Below are 17,500 nucleotides of genomic sequence, written 5' to 3' on the forward strand. Positions count from 1 at the left end.
CACTCTCTCATTTCTGGGAATATTCTGCATCACTTCATCCAACTCATTCCAGAACTTCTCCTTCTCTTCAGGTTCACATCCCACCTGTGGCGCATAGCCACTAACAACACTGAGCATCACACCTTCAATTTCCAATTTCAGACTCATAAGTCTATCTGACATTCTTTTCACCTCTAGGACGTTCCTTACGAACTCCTCCTTCAAGATGACTCCTACTCCATTTCTCTTCTTGTCAGCACCATAATAGTATAACTTAAAGCCTGCTCCTAAGCTTCTAGCCTTACTACCCTTCCACCTGGTCTCCTGGACACACAGTATATCCAGCTTCCTTCTCTGCATCGTGTCCATCAACTCTCTACCTTTTCCTGTCATAGTCCCAATATTCAAAGTCCCTACTCTCAGTCCCAGGCTCTTTCCTTTCCTCCTCTCTCTCTGCTTCCGAACACGCACTCCTCCTCTTCTTCTTCTTCTTGTTCTTCGACCCACAGTAGCCCGATTTCCATTAGTACCCTGTAGGTCATCAGTACCAATGGCGGTCGTTGTTAACCCGGTCCGCGACCCATCCGGTATGGTATAGTTATGGTTGACTTGCATGTTTGGTTTTGGCAAACGTTTTACGCCGGATGCCCCTCCTGACGCAACCCTCTGCATTTATCCGGGCTTGGGACCGGCACAGGGAGACACTGCTCCGTGCCCCCCCCCCCCCCCCAAAGGCAGGCTTGGAGAGACACGGGCCAGTGCCGCCCTGAGGCTGCATTACCCTCTCTTTCTTACATTTATTATAAAAATATGCTTATCTTCCTTTTAGCTCATCACACATGTCTTTATGATTTTCAGTCCATGCCTCAGCCGGCCTGAAGCTCCACTGATGCGCATGTGCGGATGCCTCTATCTAGCGGACATAAAATAAAGACAATCATTCAAATGTGAATGAGTCGGCGTGATGCTCCGGGATGTGTGGAGCTCAGGGAGCTCCACGAGTGAGGGAGTTAAGTTAGGGCGGGGGTGCAAGTAGGCTCTAGGATTCCCCGAGTCGGGGCGAGCGATGGGTTTAGAGGCGTATCACATTGAAGATAATGGCCGCATATCCTTCTTGGACTTTTCTAAAGCCTTTGACTCGGTCGAACATCCATTTATCATAGCAACGCTCGAACATTTTGGATTTGGTTAAATATTCAGGAATGTGATCCGTGGGCTCTATGAGAATATTCATAGCTGTGTCACCCTGCCAAGCGGCACCACTCCGAGCTTCCATGTTGATGTGGGAATCCCCCAAGGTTGCCCCATCTCACCCTATTTATTTATAATTGCTACCGAAATGCTAGCCGTTTATGTTGAAAAGAGCAACGATATCCAAAAGTTAGACGTGCTGGGGACTGAAATTGTTATTAGCCTGCTGGCAGATGACACAACCTTAGTTTTGAAAAATGAACATCAAGTCCCAATAAGTGCCGAAAACAACCAAAACATTCTCCAAGGCTTCAGGATTGTCATTAAACTTAAAGAAATGCAAACTTCTTGCGCTGCATGACTCGCCACTAAAGGAAATCAGCGATGTTTCCATGAAATCAGAAATAAAATACTTGAGCATTTTCCTATCCAAGGACCAAACGTTAAATCAATCCAGGAACATTGAATCTAAACTGAATCAAAGTAAAGCTTAATTCTAATATATGGCTCCAGAGAGATTTATCAATATTAGGCCGGATATATTTGACTAAAATGGATGTGTTTATCCAGATGTATATACCCAGCGTATTCCAATGCTGCTCCAAATCAACTCGTAAAATCTGTTAACCAAATCAATTTCAACTTTATCTGGAGGAACAGACCACACCATCTAAGAAAAATCACATATGGTGAAAGAAACAAGTGAAGGAGGGCTGAAAGTGATAGAGTCGGACTGCTTGAATGGGACATTGAAGGTGAACTGGTTGAAATCCTGGATCAAACCTCATCGTTCTTTCTGGTATTGTACTCCAAACTACTTATTCAACAAAGTCGGCGGCCTGAGTCTTCTGCTTATCTCTGACTTGGATATCAACAAGATTCCTGTCAAATGTTCAGAGTTCCATAAACAAATATTATTATACTGGAAAATGATATACGTACACAATTTCTCACCACACAGTATAATAGTTTGGAACAATCGATATGTACTGCATGGCAACAAACCTCTGTTTTACAAGGAATGCTTTGAGAAAGGTATATGGTCGATAATTGACTTGATGGATGACACTGGCAGTCCTCTGGACAATGAGCAGTTCTGTACTACACACAGATTCAAGCCTCCCATATTAGAGTTGCTAAAGTTACGAAACGCACTGCCTCGACAATTTGTATTCCTGACCAAAAATATAATGACGCACCGAACCGTACAACCACAGTTACCCCGACTATCACTCCAGGGAATCTCAATTGTGGACAGAAAGCGCGGCAACTCCTTTATTAGGAAATGTTTCACAGGAAACTTATTCCCTGGACGTCAAAAAAAAAAAAAAGGATATTTTAAATAAATTTGATGAGGAATCGATTGCCACGCTGCGAACCATGTATCTGACTCTACCCATACCCCCAAGGCAAAAGAGACCCACTTCAAAATTATGACTGACATCTACCCATCTAAGGAATTATCGAGGGTACGCTTTAATTTTGAAGATAATATTTGTACATTTTGTGAAGACAACATTGAAACCACTGACCATATATTTTTTCTCCTTCTCATTCCATCGTCACCAGTTTCCTTCTCAAAAGATGATATAACATTCTGTTTACTTATAAGCAACATAACAGATGAACTCTGTGTCAATGTTCTTTTAGGCCTGGCCAAGTTCTTCATTCACAAGAACAGAATGCAAAAATGCTCCCCAAATTTTAATGTCTTCATAAACGATTTTGAAATATAAAAAAAAAAAAAAAAAAATCCTTAAAACTTATGGAAAAATCCAAAAACAAAAAAATATAGTTACCCATGTCCGAGGTTCCTTTTTTTTTTGGTAAAAAAAAAAAAACAAAAAAAAAAAAACAACTTGATTACATGTTACATTCCCCTTGCAATTTTTTTTTTTTTTTTTTTTCGTTTTAATTTCTTATTTGTCTATCTATTGATTTAATTACTTCCTTTTAATTTCTTTTTTTGTCTCGCACTGTAAATTTCTCACAAACCTGTAACACTATTAACTTCTCATTACATACAGAACAAATGTCCTGATGTCCGTTGCTTCCTCATCCCTGGTTGTTTCATTGACATTCAGTTCTACCTTGCTATGTTTATTTGTACATTTGTATATTTGGGTGTACTATTTATGTTCAATTAAAAACAGTTTGATGTCTGAGATTCCTTGTGAACCGCCAACTTAATTACATGTTATATTCCCCTCACAATTTTTTTTTTTCGTTTTTAATTTTATTTTTCTATCTATTTATTTAATTATATCCTTTTAATTTTCTTTTTTTGTCTAGCATTAAAAATTTCTCGCAAACCGTTAACACTATTAACTTCTGATTACTTACAGCACGAATGCGCTTATGCCCCCCCACCCATCCCGCTTTTTCCGTACGGTGGCAGACACTGAGATCGAAAGCAAATGGGTGTCATTGAAATGCAGTAACAGGGTGATAACAGCCGTGTTCGAAGTGTGTAGGGGCTTATAGGAGAGCAGAAGCACGTCACGCAATTCACCTGAGTTCGGAGGATCGGGAGTACCAGGGCCCATAGCGGAGAAGCGGAAGAGCGCAGTTATGTGTCTCTTCTCAAAGGCGGGGAAACTGGGGGGCAGCAGGACCCCTTAGACCGGCTAATGTGAGCCTTCTCCGGACATAGATCACCCGGACTTATGACTGGAGCTCCCGGACCTCTGGGCACACACATATGTGAATGAGTGGATGAGCTAATGTTGGTTTGGTTGTGGATACGTTTCGGCCAATGCTATCAGCACAGCTATGATTATCCCCAGAACGTTGAGAACGAGCTCCCGGAACTCCAGACATGCGTATATAAAAGAGTGGAATTAAGGTGTGTGTGTGTGTGTGTGTGTGTGTGTGTGTGTGTGTGTGTGTGTGTGTGTGTATACGTGTGGGACAGAAGTAATGTTGGGGACAGAAATTGTTATTAGCCTGCTGGCAGATGACACAACCTTAGTTTTGAAAAATGAACATCAAGTCCCAATAAGTGCCGAAAACAACCAAAACATTCTCCAAGGCTTCAGGATTGTCATTAAACTTAAAGAAATGCAAACTTCTTGCGCTGCATGACTCGCCACTAAAGGAAATCAGCGATGTTTCCATGAAATCAGAAATAAAATACTTGAGCATTTTCCTATCCAAGGACCAAACGTTAAATCAATCCAGGAACATTGAATCTAAACTGAATCAAAGTAAAGCTTAATTCTAATATATGGCTCCAGAGAGATTTATCAATATTAGGCCGGATATATTTGACTAAAATGGATGTGTTTATCCAGATGTATATACCCAGCGTATTCCAATGCTGCTCCAAATCAACTCGTAAAATCTGTTAACCAAATCAATTTCAACTTTATCTGGAGGAACAGACCACACCATCTAAGAAAAATCACATATGGTGAAAGAAACAAGTGAAGGAGGGCTGAAAGTGATAGAGTCGGACTGCTTGAATGGGACATTGAAGGTGAACTGGTTGAAATCCTGGATCAAACCTCATCGTTCTTTCTGGTATTGTACTCCAAACTACTTATTCAACAAAGTCGGCGGCCTGAGTCTTCTGCTTATCTCTGACTTGGATATCAACAAGATTCCTGTCAAATGTTCAGAGTTCCATAAACAAATATTATTATACTGGAAAATGATATACGTACACAATTTCTCACCACACAGTATAATAGTTTGGAACAATCGATATGTACTGCATGGCAACAAACCTCTGTTTTACAAGGAATGCTTTGAGAAAGGTATATGGTCGATAATTGACTTGATGGATGACACTGGCAGTCCTCTGGACAATGAGCAGTTCTGTACTACACACAGATTCAAGCCTCCCATATTAGAGTTGCTAAAGTTACGAAACGCACTGCCTCGACAATTTGTATTCCTGACCAAAAATATAATGACGCACCGAACCGTACAACCACAGTTACCCCGACTATCACTCCAGGGAATCTCAATTGTGGACAGAAAGCGCGGCAACTCCTTTATTAGGAAATGTTTCACAGGAAACTTATTCCCTGGACGTCAAAAAAAAAAAAAAGGATATTTTAAATAAATTTGATGAGGAATCGATTGCCACGCTGCGAACCATGTATCTGACTCTACCCATACCCCCAAGGCAAAAGAGACCCACTTCAAAATTATGACTGACATCTACCCATCTAAGGAATTATCGAGGGTACGCTTTAATTTTGAAGATAATATTTGTACATTTTGTGAAGACAACATTGAAACCACTGACCATATATTTTTTCTCCTTCTCATTCCATCGTCACCAGTTTCCTTCTCAAAAGATGATATAACATTCTGTTTACTTATAAGCAACATAACAGATGAACTCTGTGTCAATGTTCTTTTAGGCCTGGCCAAGTTCTTCATTCACAAGAACAGAATGCAAAAATGCTCCCCAAATTTTAATGTCTTCATAAACGATTTTGAAATATAAAAAAAAAAAAAAAAATCCTTAAAACTTATGGAAAAATCCAAAAACTAAAAAATATAGTTACCCATGTCCGAGGTTCCTTTTTTTTTTGGTAAAAAAAAAAAAACAAAAAAAAAAAAACAACTTGATTACATGTTACATTCCCCTTGCAATTTTTTTTTTTTTTTTTTCGTTTTAATTTCTTATTTGTCTATCTATTGATTTAATTACTTCCTTTTAATTTCTTTTTTTGTCTCGCACTGTAAATTTCTCACAAACCTGTAACACTATTAACTTCTCATTACATACAGAACAAATGTCCTGATGTCCGTTGCTTCCTCATCCCTGGTTGTTTCATTGACATTCAGTTCTACCTTGCTATGTTTATTTGTACATTTGTATATTTGGGTGTACTATTTATGTTCAATTAAAAACAGTTTGATGTCTGAGATTCCTTGTGAACCGCCAACTTAATTACATGTTATATTCCCCTCACAATTTTTTTTTTTCGTTTTTAATTTTATTTTTCTATCTATTTATTTAATTATATCCTTTTAATTTTCTTTTTTTGTCTAGCATTAAAAATTTCTCGCAAACCGTTAACACTATTAACTTCTGATTACTTACACCACGAATGCGCTTATGCCCCCCCACCCATCCCGCTTTTTCCGTACGGAGGCAGACACTGAGATCGAAAGCAAATGGGTGTCATTGAAATGCAGTAACAGGGTGATAACAGCCGTGTTCGAAGTGTGTAGGGGCTTATAGGAGAGCAGAAGCACGTCACGCAATTCACCTGAGTTCGGAGGATCGGGAGTACCAGGGCCCATAGCGGAGAAGCGGAAGAGTGGAGTTATGTGTCTCTTCTCAAAGGCCGGGAAGCTGGGGGGCAGCAGGACCCCTTAGAGCGGCTAATGTGAGCCTTCTCCGGACATAGATCACCCGGACTTATGACTGGAGCTCCCGGACCTCCGGGCACACACATATGTGAATGAGTGGATGAGCTAATGTTGGTTTGGTTGTGGATACGTTTCGGCCAATGCTATCAGCACAGCTATGATTATCCCCAGAACGTTGAGAACGAGCTCCCGGAACTCCAGACATGCGTATATAAAAGAGTGGAATTAAGGTGTGTGTGTGTGTGTGTGTGTGTGTGTGTGTGTGTATACGTGTGGGACAGAAGTAATGTTGGGGACAGAAATTGTTATTAGCCTGCTGGCAGATGACACAACCTTAGTTTTGAAAAATGAACATCAAGTCCCAATAAGTGCTGAAAAAAACCAAAACATTCTCCAAGGCTTCAGGATTGTCATTAAACTTAAAGAAATGCAAACTTCTTGCGCTGCATGACTCGCCACTAAAGGAAATCAGCGATGTTTCTATGAAATCAGAAATAAAATACTTGAGCATTTTCCTATCCAAGGACCAAACGTTAAATCAATCCAGGAACATTGAATCTAAACTGAATCAAAGTAAAGCTTAATTCTAATATATGGCTCCAGAGAGATTTATCAATATTAGGCCGGATATATTTGACTAAAATGGATGTGTTTATCCAGATGTATATACCCAGCGTATTCCAATGCTGCTCCAAATCAACTCGTAAAATCTGTTAACCAAATCAATTTCAACTTTATCTGGAGGAACAGACCACACCATCTAAGAAAAATCACATATGGTGAAAGAAACAAGTGAAGGAGGGCTGAAAGTGATAGAGTCGGACTGCTTGAATGGGACATTGAAGGTGAACTGGTTGAAATCCTGGATCAAACCTCATCGTTCTTTCTGGTATTGTACTCCAAACTACTTATTCAACAAAGTCGGCGGCCTGAGTCTTCTGCTTATCTCTGACTTGGATATCAACAAGATTCCTGTCAAATGTTCAGAGTTCCATAAACAAATATTATTATACTGGAAAATGATATACGTACACAATTTCTCACCACACAGTATAATAGTTTGGAACAATCGATATGTACTGCATGGCAACAAACCTCTGTTTTACAAGGAATGCTTTGAGAAAGGTATATGGTCGATAATTGACTTGATGGATGACACTGGCAGTCCTCTGGACAATGAGCAGTTCTGTACTACACACAGATTCAAGCCTCCCATATTAGAATTGCTAAAGTTACGAAACGCACTGCCTCGACAATTTGTATTCCTGACCAAAAATATAATGACGCACCGAACCGTACAACCACAGTTACCCCGACTATCACTCCAGGGAATCTCAATTGTGGACAGAAAGCGCGGCAACTCCTTTATTAGGAAATGTTTCACAGGAAACTTATTCCCTGGACGTCAAAAAAAAAAAAAAGGATATTTTAAATAAATTTGATGAGGAATCGATTGCCACGCTGCGAACTATGTATCTGACTCTACCCATACCCCCAAGGCAAAAGAGACCCACTTCAAAATTATGACTGACATCTACCCATCTAAGGAATTATCGAGGGTACGCTTTAATTTTGAAGATAATATTTGTACATTTTGTGAAGACAACATTGAAACCACTGACCATATATTTTTTCTCCTTCTCATTCCATCGTCACCAGTTTCCTTCTCAAAAGATGATATAACATTCTGTTTACTTATAAGCAACATAACAGATGAACTCTGTGTCAATGTTCTTTTAGGCCTGGCCAAGTTCTTCATTCACAAGAACAGAATGCAAAAATGCTCCCCAAATTTTAATGTCTTCATAAACGATTTTGAAATATAAAAAAAAAAAAAAAAAATCCTTAAAACTTATGGAAAAATCCGAAAACAAAAAAATATAGTTACCCATGTCCGAGGTTCCTTTTTTTTTTGGTAAAAAAAAAAAAAAAAACAAAAAAAACAACTTGATTACATGTTACATTCCCCTTGCAATTTTTTTTTTTTTTTTTCGTTTTAATTTCTTATTTGTCTATCTATTGATTTAATTACTTCCTTTTAATTTCTTTTTTTGTCTCGCACTGTAAATTTCTCACAAACCTGTAACACTATTAACTTCTCATTACATACAGAACAAATGTCCTGATGTCCGTTGCTTCCTCATCCCTGGTTGTTTCATTGACATTCAGTTCTACCTTGCTATGTTTATTTGTACATTTGTATATTTGGGTGTACTATTTATGTTCAATTAAAAACAGTTTGATGTCTGAGATTCCTTGTGAACCGCCAACTTAATTACATGTTATATTCCCCTCACAATTTTTTTTTTTCGTTTTTAATTTTATTTTTCTATCTATTTATTTAATTATATCCTTCTAATTTTCTTTTTTTGTCTAGCATTAAAAATTTCTCGCAAACCGTTAACACTATTAACTTCTGATTACTTACACCACGAATGCGCTTATGCCCCCCCACCCATCCCGCTTTTTCCGTACGGAGGCAGACACTGAGATCGAAAGCAAATGGGTGTCATTGAAATGCAGTAACAGGGTGATAACAGCCGTGTTCGAAGTGTGTAGGGGCTTATAGGAGAGCAGAAGCACGTCACGCAATTCACCTGAGTTCGGAGGATCGGGAGTACCAGGGCCCATAGCGGAGAAGCGGAAGAGCGGAGTTATGTGTCTCTTCTCAAAGGCGGGGAAACTGGGGGGCAGCAGGACCCCTTAGACCGGCTAATGTGAGTCTTCTCCGGACATAGATCACCCGGACTTATGACTGGAGCTCCCGGACCTCTGGGCACACACATATGTGAATGAGTGGATGAGCTAATGTTGGTTTGGTTGTGGATACGTTTCGGCCAATGCTATCAGCACAGCTATGATTATCCCCAGAACGTTGAGAACGAGCTCCCGGAACTCCAGACATGCGTATATAAAAGAGTGGAATTAAGGTGTGTGTGTGTGTGTGTGTGTGTGTGTGTGTGTGTGTGTGTGTGTGTGTGTATACGTGTGGGACAGAAGTAATGTTGGGGACAGAAATTGTTATTAGCCTGCTGGCAGATGACACAACCTTAGTTTTGAAAAATGAACATCAAGTCCCAATAAGTGCTGAAAAAAACCAAAACATTCTCCAAGGCTTCAGGATTGTCATTAAACTTAAAGAAATGCAAACTTCTTGCGCTGCATGACTCGCCACTAAAGGAAATCAGCGATGTTTCTATGAAATCAGAAATAAAATACTTGAGCATTTTCCTATCCAAGGACCAAACGTTAAATCAATCCAGGAACATTGAATCTAAACTGAATCAAAGTAAAGCTTAATTCTAATATATGGCTCCAGAGAGATTTATCAATATTAGGCCGGATATATTTGACTAAAATGGATGTGTTTATCCAGATGTATATACCCAGCGTATTCCAATGCTGCTCCAAATCAACTCGTAAAATCTGTTAACCAAATCAATTTCAACTTTATCTGGAGGAACAGACCACACCATCTAAGAAAAATCACATATGGTGAAAGAAACAAGTGAAGGAGGGCTGAAAGTGATAGAGTTGGACTGCTTGAATGGGACATTGAAGGTGAACTGGTTGAAATCCTGGATCAAACCTCATCGTTCTTTCTGGTATTGTACTCCAAACTACTTATTCAACAAAGTCGGCGGCCTGAGTCTTCTGCTTATCTCTGACTTGGATATCAACAAGATTCCTGTCAAATGTTCAGAGTTCCATAAACAAATATTATTATACTGGAAAATGATATACGTACACAATTTCTCACCACACAGTATAATAGTTTGGAACAATCGATATGTACTGCATGGCAACAAACCTCTGTTTTACAAGGAATGCTTTGAGAAAGGTATATGGTCGATAATTGACTTGATGGATGACACTGGCAGTCCTCTGGACAATGAGCAGTTCTGTACTACACACAGATTCAAGCCTCCCATATTAGAGTTGCTAAAGTTACGAAACGCACTGCCTCGACAATTTGTATTCCTGACCAAAAATATAATGACGCACCGAACCGTACAACCACAGTTACCCCGACTATCACTCCAGGGAATCTCAATTGTGGACAGAAAGCGCAGCAACTCCTTTATTAGGAAATGTTTCACAGGAAACTTATTCCCTGGACGTCAAAAAAAAAAAAAAGGATATTTTAAATAAATTTGATGAGGAATCGATTGCCACGCTGCGAACTATGTATCTGACTCTACCCATACCCCCAAGGCAAAAGAGACCCACTTCAAAATTATGACTGACATCTACCCATCTAAGGAATTATCGAGGGTACGCTTTAATTTTGAAGATAATATTTGTACATTTTGTGAAGACAACATTGAAACCACTGACCATATATTTTTTCTCCTTCTCATTCCATCGTCACCAGTTTCCTTCTCAAAAGATGATATAACATTCTGTTTACTTATAAGCAACATAACAGATGAACTCTGTGTCAATGTTCTTTTAGGCCTGGCCAAGTTCTTCATTCACAAGAACAGAATGCAAAAATGCTCCCCAAATTTTAATGTCTTCATAAACGATTTTGAAATATAAAAAAAAAAAAAAAAATCCTTAAAACTTATGGAAAAATCCGAAAACAAAAAAATATAGTTACCCATGTCCGAGGTTCCTTTTTTTTTTGGTAAAAAAAAAAAAAAAAAAAAAAAAAAAACAACTTGATTACATGTTACATTCCCCTTGCAATTTTTTTTTTTTTTTTTCGTTTTAATTTCTTATTTGTCTATCTATTGATTTAATTACTTCCTTTTAATTTCTTTTTTTGTCTCGCACTGTAAATTTCTCACAAACCTGTAACACTATTAACTTCTCATTACATACAGAACAAATGTCCTGATGTCCGTTGCTTCCTCATCCCTGGTTGTTTCATTGACATTCAGTTCTACCTTGCTATGTTTATTTGTACATTTGTATATTTGGGTGTACTATTTATGTTCAATTAAAAACAGTTTGATGTCTGAGATTCCTTGTGAACCGCCAACTTAATTACATGTTATATTCCCCTCACAATTTTTTTTTTTCGTTTTTAATTTTATTTTTCTATCTATTTATTTAATTATATCCTTTTAATTTTCTTTTTTTGTCTAGCATTAAAAATTTCTCGCAAACCGTTAACACTATTAACTTCTGATTACTTACACCACGAATGCGCTTATGCCCCCCCACCCATCCCGCTTTTTCCGTACGGAGGCAGACACTGAGATCGAAAGCAAATGGGTGTCATTGAAATGCAGTAACAGGGTGATAACAGCCGTGTTCGAAGTGTGTAGGGGCTTATAGGAGAGCAGAAGCACGTCACGCAATTCACCTGAGTTCGGAGGATCGGGAGTACCAGGGCCCATAGCGGAGAAGCGGAAGAGCGGAGTTATGTGTCTCTTCTCAAAGGCGGGGAAGCTGGGGGGCAGCAGGACCCCTTAGACCGGCTAAGGTGAGCCTACTCCGGACAGAGATCACCCGGAGTTATGACTGGAGCTCCCGGACCTCTGGGCACACACATATGTGAATGAGTGGATGAGCTAATGTTGGTTTGGTTGTGGATACGTTTCGGCCAATGCTATCAGCACAGCGATGATGAGTTCAGGTGTGTCTGTGTGTGTTTGTGTGTTTGTGTGTGTGTGTGTGTGTGTGTGTGTGTGTGCGTGTGTTTGTGTGTGTGTGAGAGTTTGTTTTTGTGGGTTGGGGGGGGTTCCCGCGGACACGGAGTACCAGGGCCTGGAGCGGATGAGGTGAGGAGCGGAGGAGAGCAGAAGCCCGGACCGTGATTCGCTTGTGTCCAGCGGTTCGGGAGTTCCAGGGCCCGAAACGGAGGAGCGGAGGAGCGGAGGAGCGGAGGAGCGGAGGAGCGGAGGAGCGGAGGAGCGGAGGACAGCAAAACCCCTTTCTGCAATTCGCCTGAGTCCGGCGGATCGGTAGTACCTGGTTCCGCAGCGGATGAGCGGAGGAGTGGAGGAGATGTTTCTCTTCTCAGAGGCGGCGAGGGGGGGGGGGCAGGACCCCTTACCCTTATCCCCCCCGGACGTTTGAGTGGAGCTCCCGGACCTCCGGGCACGCACATGCGAATGACTGGATCACAGGGAGTGCCAGGGCCTGGAGCGGATGAGCAGAGGAGAGGCGGAGGGCAGAAGCCCGGCCCTGTTCAAGAGTTCCAGGGTCCAAAGCGGGGGAGCGAAGAAGCGGAGGAGGGGAGGAGAGCAGAAGAGCAAAAAACTGGCCCGGAATTCACCGAAGTCCCGCGGATCGGGAGTTCCAGGGCCCGGAGCGGAAGAGCGGAGGAGCGGAGGAGAGGAGGAGCGGAGCAAAGCTAAGCCCGTCTTAACAACAAGGAAATTACAGATGAGGCTATAATTTCTAATGAAAACTTTAAATTCTATAGCCACGTATACACTTCGACATTGTCAAAAAGCGATTGTGACTCCTTTCCATTAAATATTCCTCAATATATCCCAAAAATAAACAACAAACAATATATGATTGTTTATATATGTTTATATATAAACAACAAAAAATATACAGTTTGATGTCTGAGATTCCTTGTGAATCGCCAACTTAATTACATGTCGTATTCCCCTTGCATTTTTTTTTTTTTGGTTTTAATTTCATTTGTCTATCTATTTATCTAATTATTTCCTTTTAATTTCGTTTTTTGTCTAGCACTGTAAATTTCTCACAAACCTGTAACACTATTAACTTCTCATTACATACAGAACAAATGTCCTCATGTCCGTTGCTTCCTCATGCCTGGTTGTTTCATTGACATTCAGTTCTACCTTGCTATGTTTATTTGTACATTTGTATATTTGGGTGTACTATTTATGTTCAATTAAAAACAGGTTGATGTCTGAGATTCCCTGTGAACCGCCAACTTAATTACATGTTATATTCCCCTCACAATTTTTTTTTTCGTTTTTAATTTTATTTTTCTATCTATTTATTTAATTATATCCTTTTAATTTTCTTTTTTTGTCTAGCATTAAAAATTTCTCGCAAACCGTTAACACTATTAACTTCTGATTACTTACAGCACGAATGCGCTTATGCCCCCCCACCCCCCACCCCCCGCTTTTTGCGTACGGTGGCAGACACTGAGATCGAAAGCAAATGGGTGTCATTGAAATGCAGTAACAGGGTGATAACAGCCGTGTTCGAAGTGTGTAGGGGCTTATAGGAGAGCAGAAGCACGTCACGCAATTCACCTGAGTTCGGAGGATCGGGAGTACCAGGGCCCATAGCGGAGAAGCGGAAGAGCGGAGTTATGTGTCTCTTCTCAAAGGCCGGGAAGCTGGGGGGCAGCAGGACCCCTTAGAGCGGCTAATGTGAGCCTTCTCCGGACATAGATCACCCGGACTTATGACTGGAGCTCCCGGACCTCTGGGCACACACATATGTGAATGAGTGGATGAGCTAATGTTGGTTTGGTTGTGGAAACGTTTCGGCCAATGCTATTAGCACAGCTATGATGAGTTCAGGTGTGTCTCTGTGTGTTTGTGTGTTTGTGTGTGTGTATGCGTGTGTATGTGTGTGTGTGTGTGTGTGTGTGTGTGTGCGTGTGTTTGTGTGTGTGTGAGAGTTTGTTTTTGTGGGTTGGGGGGGGTTCCCGCGGACACGGAGTACCAGGGCCTGGAGCGGATGAGGTGAGGAGCGGAGGAGAGCAGAAGCCCGGACCGTGATTCGCTTGTGTCCAGCGGTTCGGGAGTTCCAGGGCCCGAAACGGAGGAGCGGAGGAGCGGAGGACGGCAAAACCCCTTTCTGCAATTCGCCTGAGTCCGGCGGATCGGTAATACCTGGTTCCGCAGCGGAGGAGCGGAGGAGTGGAGGAGATGTTTCTCTTCTCAGAGGCGGCGAGGGGGGGGGACAGGACCCCTTACCCTTACCCCCCCCGGACGTTTGAGTGGAGCTCCCGGACCTCCGGGCACGCACATGCGAATGACTGGATCACAGGGAGTGCCAGGGCCTGGAGCGGATGAGCAGAGGAGAGGCGGAGGGCAGAAGCCCGGCCCTGTTCAAGAGTTCCAGGGTCCAAAGCGGGGGAGCGAAGAAGCGGAGGAGGGGAGGAGAGCAGAAGAGCAAAAAACTGGCCCGGAATTCACCGAAGTCCCGCGGATCGGGAGTTCCAGGGCCCGGAGCGGAAGAGCGGAGGAGAGGAGGAGCGGAGCAAAGCGGAAGCCCGTCTTAACAACAAGGAAATTACAGATGAGGCTATAATTTCTAATGAAAACTTTAAATTCTATAGCCACGTATACACTTCGACATTGTCAAAAAGCGATTGTGACTCCTTTCCATTAAATATTCCTCAATATATCCCAAAAATAAACAACAAACAATATATGATTGTTTATATATGTTTATATATAAACAACAAAAAATATACAGTTTGATGTCTGAGATTCCTTGTGAATCGCCAACTTAATTACATGTCGTATTCCCCTTGCATTTTTTTTTTTTGGTTTTAATTTCATTTGTCTATCTATTTATCTAATTATTTCCTTTTAATTTCGTTTTTTGTCTAGCACTGTAAATTTCTCACAAACCTGTAACACTATTAACTTCTCATTACATACAGAACAAATGTCCTCATGTCCGTTGCTTCCTCATGCCTGGTTGTTTCATTGACATTCAGTTCTACCTTGCTATGTTTATTTGTACATTTGTATATTTGGGTGTACTATTTATGTTCAATTAAAAACAGGTTGATGTCTGAGATTCCCTGTGAACCGCCAACTTAATTACATGTTATATTCCCCTCACAATTTTTTTTTTTCGTTTTTAATTTTATTTTTCTATCTATTTATTTAATTATATCCTTTTAATTTTCTTTTTTTGTCTAGCATTAAAAATTTCTCGCAAACCGTTAACACTATTAACTTCTGATTACTTACAGCACGAATGCGCTTATGCCCCCCCACCCCCCATCCCCCGCTTTTTGCGTACGGTGGCAGACACTGAGATCGAAAGCAAATGGGTGTCATTGAAATGCAGTAACAGGGTGATAACAGCCGTGTTCGAAGTGTGTAGGGGCTTATAGGAGAGCAGAAGCACGTCACGCAATTCACCTGAGTTCGGAGGATCGGGAGTACCAGGGCCCATAGCGGAGAAGCGGAAGAGCGGAGTTATGTGTCTCTTCTCAAAGGCCGGGAAGCTGGGGGGCAGCAGGACCCCTTAGAGCGGCTAATGTGAGCCTTCTCCGGACATAGATCACCCGGACTTATGACTGGAGCTCCCGGACCTCTGGGCACACACATATGTGAATGAGTGGATGAGCTAATGTTGGTTTGGTTGTGGAAACGTTTCGGCCAATGCTATTAGCACAGCTATGATGAGTTCAGGTGTGTCTCTGTGTGTTTGTGTGTTTGTGTGTGTGTATGCGTGTGTATGTGTGTGTGTGTGTGTGTGTGTGTGTGTGCGTGTGTTTGTGTGTGTGTGAGAGTTTGTTTTTGTGGGTTGGGGGGGGTTCCCGCGGACACGGAGTACCAGGGCCTGGAGCGGATGAGGTGAGGAGCGGAGGAGAGCAGAAGCCCGGACCGTGATTCGCTTGTGTCCAGCGGTTCGGGAGTTCCAGGGCCCGAAACGGAGGAGCGGAGGAGCGGAGGACGGCAAAACCCCTTTCTGCAATTCGCCTGAGTCCGGCGGATCGGTAATACCTGGTTCCGCAGCGGAGGAGCGGAGGAGTGGAGGAGATGTTTCTCTTCTCAGAGGCGGCGAGGGGGGGGGACAGGACCCCTTACCCTTACCCCCCCCGGACGTTTGAGTGGAGCTCCCGGACCTCCGGGCACGCACATGCGAATGACTGGATCACAGGGAGTGCCAGGGCCTGGAGCGGATGAGCAGAGGAGAGGCGGAGGGCAGAAGCCCGGCCCTGTTCAAGAGTTCCAGGGTCCAAAGCGGGGGAGCGAAGAAGCGGAGGAGGGGAGGAGAGCAGAAGAGCAAAAAACTGGCCCGGAATTCACCGAAGTCCCGCGGATCGGGAGTTCCAGGGCCCGGAGCGGAAGAGCGGAGGAGAGGAGGAGCGGAGCAAAGCGGAAGCCCGTCTTAACAACAAGGAAATTACAGATGAGGCTATCATATCCAATGAAAACTTTAAATTCTATAGCCACGTATACACTTCGACATTGTCAAAAAGCGATTGTGACTCCTTTCCATTAAATATTCCTCAATATATCCCAAAAATAAACAACAAACAATATATGTTTGTTTATATATGTTTATATATAAACAACAAAAAATATACAGTTTGATGTCTGAGATTCCTTGTGAATCGCCAACTTAATTACATGTCGTATTCCCCTTGCATTTTTTTTTTTCGGTTTTAATTTCATTGGTCTATCTATTTATTTAATTATTTCCTTTTAATTACTTTTTTTGTCTAGCACTGTAAATTTCTCACAAACCGTTAACACTATTAACTTCTGATTACATACAGAACGAATGTCCTTATGCCCTTTTCTTCTTCATGCCTGGTTGTTTCATTGACATTCAGTTCTACCTTGCCATGTTTATTTGTACATTTGCGTGTACTATTTATGTTCAATTAAAAAAAAAAAAAAAAAAAGAATGAGAGGCTGAGAAAATCTCCATGTCTCTCTCTCTCCCCCCTTAATGCCCCCCCGCTTTTTCCGTACGTTGGCAGACAATGAGATCAAAAGCAAATGGGTGTCATCGTAATGCAGTAACAGGGTGATAAAGGCCATGTTAGAAGTGTGTATGGGCTTATTTTACAGGCTTTCCCCTGGTACTCCATGGATTACCAGGGGCGTTTCTGCCGTGAAGCTGAAAGGAGCTGTTTCGGTGTTCCTGTTTATAAATCCACTCAGCAATGAGGTGAAAAGCACATCGGTATCGATATAATTCGGTAACAGGGCGATAACATCCATGTATTCCGCTCTGGGCCCTGGTACTCCTCGGGGGGGTGAACGCCGGGCCGAACTAGTCCTGGTACTCCATGGAGTACCAGAGGCCCGCCGCAGTGAGAGTAAATGGAGCAATTTGGGTGTTC

Source organism: Fistularia commersonii, unplaced genomic scaffold (assembly GCF_037954325.1).
Source record: "Fistularia commersonii isolate RoL2024-O1a breed Wild unplaced genomic scaffold, RoL_Fcom_v1.0 HiC_scaffold_37, whole genome shotgun sequence".
Taxonomy (NCBI): domain Eukaryota; kingdom Metazoa; phylum Chordata; class Actinopteri; order Syngnathiformes; family Fistulariidae; genus Fistularia; species Fistularia commersonii.